The following is a 7,754-nucleotide window of genomic DNA, read 5'->3' as shown; positions in this document are numbered from 1 at the left end:
ATATATGTGAGTCAGTAAAAAGTAATGAGAAGAAACAGGAACATCCTGTGTCACATCCAGAGGAGGACAACCTAATTCATGTAATATCAAAGCAAACGGAGCAGATGCTCTTCAGATATTGTGAATCATGTGGTATCAGGAGATGAGAGGCTTTCATTGTCACCGGCTTCCAAGTTTAATGGAGAAGGTGACGTGTCGTCAAAGTCCACATTTTGCACGACAAACTGGCATCAGAGCAGAGAGTAATGCTCATTCTCACTCAGCAGGACTCACAAGTTCCACGATTTGAGTAGAAGGGACACAGTCTCTACCCTCAGTAACCTGAGGACACAGCCGGAGGCTGAGAAAGACTTGACTGTATTTCAGCATTAAATTACCTCTTTGTTCACTTGCTTATGGATATTTGAGATATATATATTGAGGTAAATGAATAAGTTTGTATGCATTAATATTAAGGCATAATAAAATAAAAAGATCAAAGACCAGTGTTTGGTTTGGTTCTTATGACATTTTGCCGACAAATTTAAATTTTAACTATAGGACAGACTATACATTCTATATTTAAACTTTTTGAACCATGAAAAGTAAAATGTATTCTACAGATAAGTAGCAATAAAATCAGTAGCTTCCAAATATGTATGTTTGAAAATCTGGAAACCTAGAAACTCTAACTTCAAATAGTTCAGATCTTAGAAGTGCTTTCGTTTTCTGTCTCTTTTAACATTATCTTCTGTATTTGAAGTGTATGGTCTCGGTCTTCCTGTTGTTTTGGGGACCTAAATCTGTTTAGTGACATAATGGGGACTTCACTTCCTTATGGGGACAAAAACTAAGTCGTTCCACTTTAAGGTGAGGACATGTTTTAAAGTTACATTAGATAGGGGTTAAGGTTAAGGTTAAGGTTAAGGTTAAGGTTAAGGTTAAGGTTAGGGTTAGGGTTAGGGTTAGGTAAGGCAAGTAGTAACTATTGTTGGAGGAAATCTTTGGGAAATCAATGTAAGCCAATGTAATGTGAAATCATGGAGACAAAACTGTGTGTGTTTGTGTGTGAGTTGCACCGGTTCGAACTGTGTCAAATCAATCTTAGCAATCTTACCAAAATAAAAGCAGTGAGAGCTCTCCTCACAGTCAGCTTCAGAAAACATTGCAGACAAACTGTTGTCTCTTCAGCTTTAACTGCGTAAGAGGTTCCTCCATATGCAAGTGATTTATTTTTCAAGGTGAATTTCCTCTTTAATTTTCTTCTGAGTGGCCCGAAAGATGATTTCTGTATCACAGAGTCTGCGAGGAATTTAGAGAAAGTCGAACTCTGACAATTAATGATTCGCAGATTACAGTGACATAATTCAAGTGAAGCAGGTAAAAGATAAGTAACAGATGTGGCTGTAAAGTTTGTGTGAAAGGTTAATTGCCAGAAATTAGTTTATGAAAATGCAGTAGTCTGCTGTGTCTCATAATAAGATGGGAGTGATTATTCCAGCATTTAAACTGCTATGGATGTGGTTTGGTGGGTATTAAAAACTGCAGTGAGTCATCTGTAAAATACTAAGAAACTAAGTATAAAAGTACTAAGAAAGTTAAGACCTCTACCACAAGTTTTTAGGCGTAACGCTGTGCATCCTGGAGACCTATGAGTTAAATTTACTCAACTCTTATTGGAAATGCAATCATCGTATATATTTCTTCCATCTAAAGATTATAAGAGATACTATCTGTCATGGTTGATGGATGACAGATCAATGGGCTTATCATTTTTTTACCAACTTAACAGCATGTAGGCTGCGAAGTAATCGAAAAATCTGACCCTCAATTTTGCACCAAAAAGGACAATAATCATCTTCTAATATCAAACGTGACACAAAACCAGTGGCAGATCCAGGGGAGGGGCCAGCGGGGCACCGGCCCCAGCTGAAATCTGATTAGCCCCTGAAGTGCCCCTGTCCTCTCATTCACTCATTTCCAACACTAATAATTTTAACAATAATTATAACAATTTGTAAAGGAGCTTTTCTCTAGTACACAATGTACTCGAATGGGTAAATATTTTCTAAAACAATTCAATGATGTATGACTTTGCTCAAAGGACTATCAGTAAACAAGGAATGACTTAAATGTGCATCTTACTGAATCAGGATTTGTGCATGGATATAAGAAATATAATTGGTCCCTTAACGGTGGATAAAAGTGATATTAAATCAAATAAGTCATGATACACAACCCCTAGAAAATTCTAAGTGTTGCGTAATTTTTGGTTGTGCTGAACTGTCATCTTTACCATCGTCTCTGTTCACAAGGTTGCTGCAATTATTTCATGTCTCTCTGGACTTAAGTTTGATGGCAACTTGTATCAAAATCCCTCTTTTTTCTCGCTATTTTCGCTCAGACCAAATGTAATAGTGTCATCCATTTCTTTTTCTTCTTACGTATTAAATACTCTGCTCTTTCATCGGGCAGAAGGTGAAAAACGCTTAGAAAACCGTTTCCGAGCGATGCCTCAGCCTTGTCTCTGGCGGGCTCGGGGAGCCGGGGTCATCTGGAAGCCATTTCTTCTTGTGCTTTCTCCCTCGTCTCATTTTAATCTCTCAGCACAGCCCCACACCTCCTCCCCGCCGCCCCCGCTCCCAGGGGAAGCCGAAGTTCAGTGACCGAGCTCCGCGCACGCCAGGCCGGCATGGCACGCAAGCTCATCCCCGCTCCGCTCCCCCCTTGCACGCAAAAAACTCTACGGGATTAGAAACAAATCACCCTGTACTGTACATAATAGATGGCTCCTGTCCTGGGTGCCACATTAAGTGAAGATCTATCACGCAGCCTGCACACAGAGAGGAGGGAAAGTGTCCGGGGGGAGCAGTGTGGGAAAAATAAATATGCTATTATCCTAATAGGTTACTTGATTAATAATAGGCTAGAAGAACTTCTGGGTTTGTCTGCAGTGGTTTGTTGAGCTGCATCTGCATTTTCTCAGTCACTTTATCACTTCCACTTTTGTTTTTACATCGATGCAGAAGTTTGCAGTACATTTTTTAAGACGACCTCGGAAAGTGCACGCAAGGGCAAGTTTCATCCCGTCCGGAAATCAGAAGAAGTTACTGTGTGGCACTTTGAAATAACATTTCATAGTGAAATTGAATGTCTGGACGCCGGGTTATGTTTTTCCATTAAAATATCCCTTTTGATGAATTCTTAAGTACCCTGCGGTACTACAAGTGTAGTGTGGGTGGTCACTTGGTGGAATCAAAGCCCTAATCTGGACTGTGTTGCTGCTGCGTTGAACTACAGAACCACATGAGAGTGCAGTTTGTGTAAGAAAATCTTATGCTACTATTAGAAATCGTACCTTTGAAAAGGGCCAGAATACATGTTTCTCATGGTTAGAGCGAGGACCTTAAATCATTCCAGGGGAGCCTCCTCCTGATGTGCTGCTCGCCCCTCTCATGTGGGCTGTTTGATATTGCCTGCAGCGACACAGCAGGTCTAACACAACAAGGGTTTGGACGATAAGCAGATTCCTTAGCAAGCTGTTTTCGTACTTTTTATTCCGAATCAAAATGAACACGGGGCATCGGAGCTTCTGTGATACCACAATTCAACCCGTCTTACATAAGACAGTCTGTGACTCTTTCAATGCGACAGGCTTTAAACAAGTGAAACCAGAGGGGGAGCTTTTGACGAGTACACAAGCAGGGAATCGAATATACTCTATAGTTCAGTGCTGGCTTGTGCACCAGAGTTCAATGTGCTGTGTGTGGTGAAATGTATGTAACACAATACACACATAATGCTTGAATCCTTTTTTTTAAGGATTTGTTTTTCCTTGTGATATTAAACAAGGATTTAGAACTTAATTCAGTCTGAGCTCGGATTTAGACATTTTCCAAAAGTATCGCTTGTTCCCTGAGTACAATATTTTCCAAAACATATTGCACATAGTGCTGGATAAAACGAAAAATTGGATTTAAACATCTGGATTATCATCATATGAAGGCATTTGTTATATTCCACAACAGCGAGTTTAAAGGTAAATGAATAGTAAAGCTGCATTATTATATATTATTGACCACTTGGAGGCAGTGTAACAAGCTGTAAACATACAGAACTTTTATATTAGAGGTTTATACAGTTGATATGAAGAAAATGTGACTTAATACTTTTATTGTTAACACACAAAATAACACACAAAATTATTATATTTTTTTAAAATAAAAGGAACAAGATAGATGAACAAATTGGATATTTATTTGAAATTTTATATAATTTTTGTGTTACCAATTTACTAGATTTGACAAAGTATGTACTTTTTTGTGTAGCTGGCAGAACATCGTGTTTCGTGAGGGAAATGTCTGTCTCTTTAGCAAAATGCTCCACCAGCCAGTTACATGCCGTCCTCTTGGTGCTTTTCAGTGAACATGAGGCTTATGAGATCGTTTCTGGTGAAGTCAGCTCTTAGCTGTGGCTTGAAATGAGTTTAGTGAGAGCAATGAAACTCAACCAGCTGAGTAAAGTTTGAGGCTGACAAAACCAAAACAAGGAGCTGAAAGACCATCTAATTATAGTTCGTTGGGTGAGAATAAATTGTCGTGGGTTCATTAATGCAAGTGACACCTTCCAAGTAGTCATTATATACAGTATCGATTAGTGCAACTTTAAAAGTGATATCACTTCCTTTTTACATTTTCAGTCTCAGCTTTAAGACAAAAGAGTTTTGTCAGCAGATGTGTTTCCTTCTCATGTTGTAAGATGATATCGAACGTTTAAGGGCTGAACTCGATAATACGGGTTGAAATCGATCTCTCTGCTTATACAGCTTCAGCCACAAGTCCATTTAGGATCACCCCACAAAAGTGAGTTGTGTCTTTTCTCAGGCTCTTTACAGACAAACAACAATCAGGTCAGACACTGAGGTTTTTTTCCCTTTCTTTCCAAGTATCTCTCTTTCCCCGTTATGTGGTCTGGCGAGCGAAGACGCTGTCATTTCAGACATCACCATCTCTAACTAGCGATGTCCGGTGGTGGTTGCCTCCTGGCTGCCTGAGATGGCTCAGACCCAGAGGCAGTTTTTTGTTTTGTTTTCTTGTTGGTTTGCTCACTGGTTTCGTCTGGGATGTTTTTGGCTTCAGATTTTTTTTTTCGTTCTTGGCACACCTTTGTTCTCAAGAGAAAAAAAACTAAGCTAAAGCTTCACTCAAATTCCTTTATTCTCTGCACTTTCCATTCCTAAGTCCCATCAGCTCCCCAACTGCCTGTAGGACCCCTGGCTCCCACCCCCCCTTCAAACACACACACACACACACACACACACACCCAAACCCCCCGTCCCTCTTCCTTCCTCCGTGTCGGTGCTGTGCGTGACAGTAGCTCACTGAGAAGTGGAAATGAGAGTAGTAAACAATGATTAGCTCCAGAGCCGAGGCAAGCCTGGCCTGCCATTGGTCCTGTCTCCCCACAGCAAGCGCCCACCCGCTTGCACAAGACATGCACCGGCACATAGACCCCATCCCTGCCTGTGCCCTCCCACCACCACCGACCCTCACCCACCCGACTCCCCCCTTTGACTACTTCCCCCCCTTCGCCCCAGAGTCACCGCAGGGTCAGGGCCAACCTTTCACAGCCAGGTTACAAAGAGGTAATCACAGGCAAACGCAGCAGCCACACGCAAGACTCACACACGACACCCCCCCCCCCCCCACCCCTCACCCATAACCCTGCCCTCCCACACCCCCCCTCCCTCCCTCAGCCACAAACCTGGCTCCAATTAGCGTGATGGGGATGCGAGTGGCCACATATGTACGAGGGGTATGGATGGAGGAGGAGGAGGAGGAGGAGGAGGAGGAGGAGGAGGGTGTCAGCAGAGGTGGAGGTGGAGAGGGGGGAGATTCCCCCTATAGGACTGGAGGAGGAACAGTCTTCCCCCAGTGCAGCCAGTGTACTGGAAGACATTTCTATGTCCCTGGTTAACCGAGGACTCGTTCTGGAGCCACACCACATTTCGGAAGACAAACAGCTCTGAGGCGCTGCTCGCCACCAGCAACACTCTCCCATATCTGTATGAGGCTGTTTAAGGACCATTGTTGTGGAAGAACAAGAACACATAGCAGCAGTAATTGCAACCAACGTTGCCCGCGCTGTTGCCGTTTCTGTTTGTTGACGCAATGTTAGTATGCTGTGCCAGTAAGACCTGTGACTTATGGCTTTCTTCAATCAGAGCTCATTACAAGCTATTGTTTTTATGAGCATCTTTGCGACAGTTGTATAACTTAATAAAAAGAAGCCTGTTGTATCTCTGGAAGCAGTGAAATGCTTTGCAGATCCACTCACTTATCGGAGGGTTGTAAAAACTGAGTGCTCATGGTGCAATCCATGAACATTCAGTGGAATCTCTTTGTATTGACAAATGTGTTCTTCATGTGACTTTACCTCCCCTGTGTATAAAGATAAATTCTCCTTCCTCCTCATAGTCGTCATTTGTTGTTAATCGGTCGGACATAAACTCTGGGATTAGCAGTTGCTCTCTTGTCGTGAAAACTGATGTGTACATCTAATATGCGTTGTAAAACACATGTTTAAACAGTCATGTATCACTCTCAATGTCAGCCATCATCCTCCATTACTCACCCTCCTCCTCCTCCTTTTACTCTGTTAATAATGACTGACTGTGCTTGTGTGTGGAGTTTCTGTCCCTCTGACTTGGTGCCTTACTTCGGAAACGTTTTAGTGCCTTCAATTAGGGTCATTACCTCTGTGCAAAAATAAACTTCACAGTCGGTGGGAACACAAGAAACTAATTTTTGTCCTCTGCTTGGAGGAGGGTAATGTTTCATCCCCGGGACATCATATCGCTTTAAACGGAAACTTCCTTAGAATCAAGAAATAGAAGATACATTTTATTAAAGTTTATATGAATGCCAAGGATAACTCTATCTATCTATCTATCTATCTATCTTTCTATCTATCTATCTATCTATCTATCTATCTATCTATCTATCTATCTATCTTTCTATCTATCTCTTACTATTTGTATTTGTCCATCTGTCGTCAATTCATCTATCTATATCTAAAAAGGTTTTGAGCATGCACTCTTGACTCATATGTTTAAAATAATTGTGCAACTATATCATAAACAGAGCGCATGATTTATTACTTAACAAAAAATACAATATAACTACAATACATCCAAAGCGAAATTTGTTTGCTTTGTGTTGCTTTTTCTTTCTTCTGCATTGCCCCATCTTTGTGAGGACTGCTGCATGAAAGGGGGCCACTTGAAGTTTTCTTTGCGATGACATAACCTGGAGTCTCATGCAAAAGAGTTCAGTTTATGTGTTGGCAAAAACAAGATGTTGCAAATTCAAGTATCAATATTTCATGGGGCGTCAGCACTGAGTTACTGCGTGTGTTAGTTTGTTGTGTCAGTTCACCCGCTGTATTTTGAAAGATAGACAGAAATAAAGAAAGACAAAGACAAAGACAAAGAGAAAGAGACAGAGACAGAGACAGAGAAAGAAAGAAAGATGATTATATGTTTATATCATGATCATAAGTTATGGCAATCATGAAGAGGGAAATTTTCAAAAATACTATTATCTCATAGACTGTATTGATTATATTCAGTGTCATGGTGTGATTAACTAATTCATTAATTAATACATTAATGTATCGATTTATTGATTTGTTGAATGAGTTGAAAGATGTTCAGATTTGATATTTTGTATCATATCTTATTAACAACTATATCTTTATTTTAAGAGTTGTCATTA

The sequence above is a fragment of the Platichthys flesus genome, chromosome 10, assembly GCF_949316205.1.
Source record: "Platichthys flesus chromosome 10, fPlaFle2.1, whole genome shotgun sequence".
Taxonomy (NCBI): Eukaryota; Metazoa; Chordata; class Actinopteri; order Pleuronectiformes; family Pleuronectidae; genus Platichthys; species Platichthys flesus.
The sequence above is the reverse complement of the archived record's forward strand: the minus strand, read 5'-3'. Positions refer to the sequence as shown.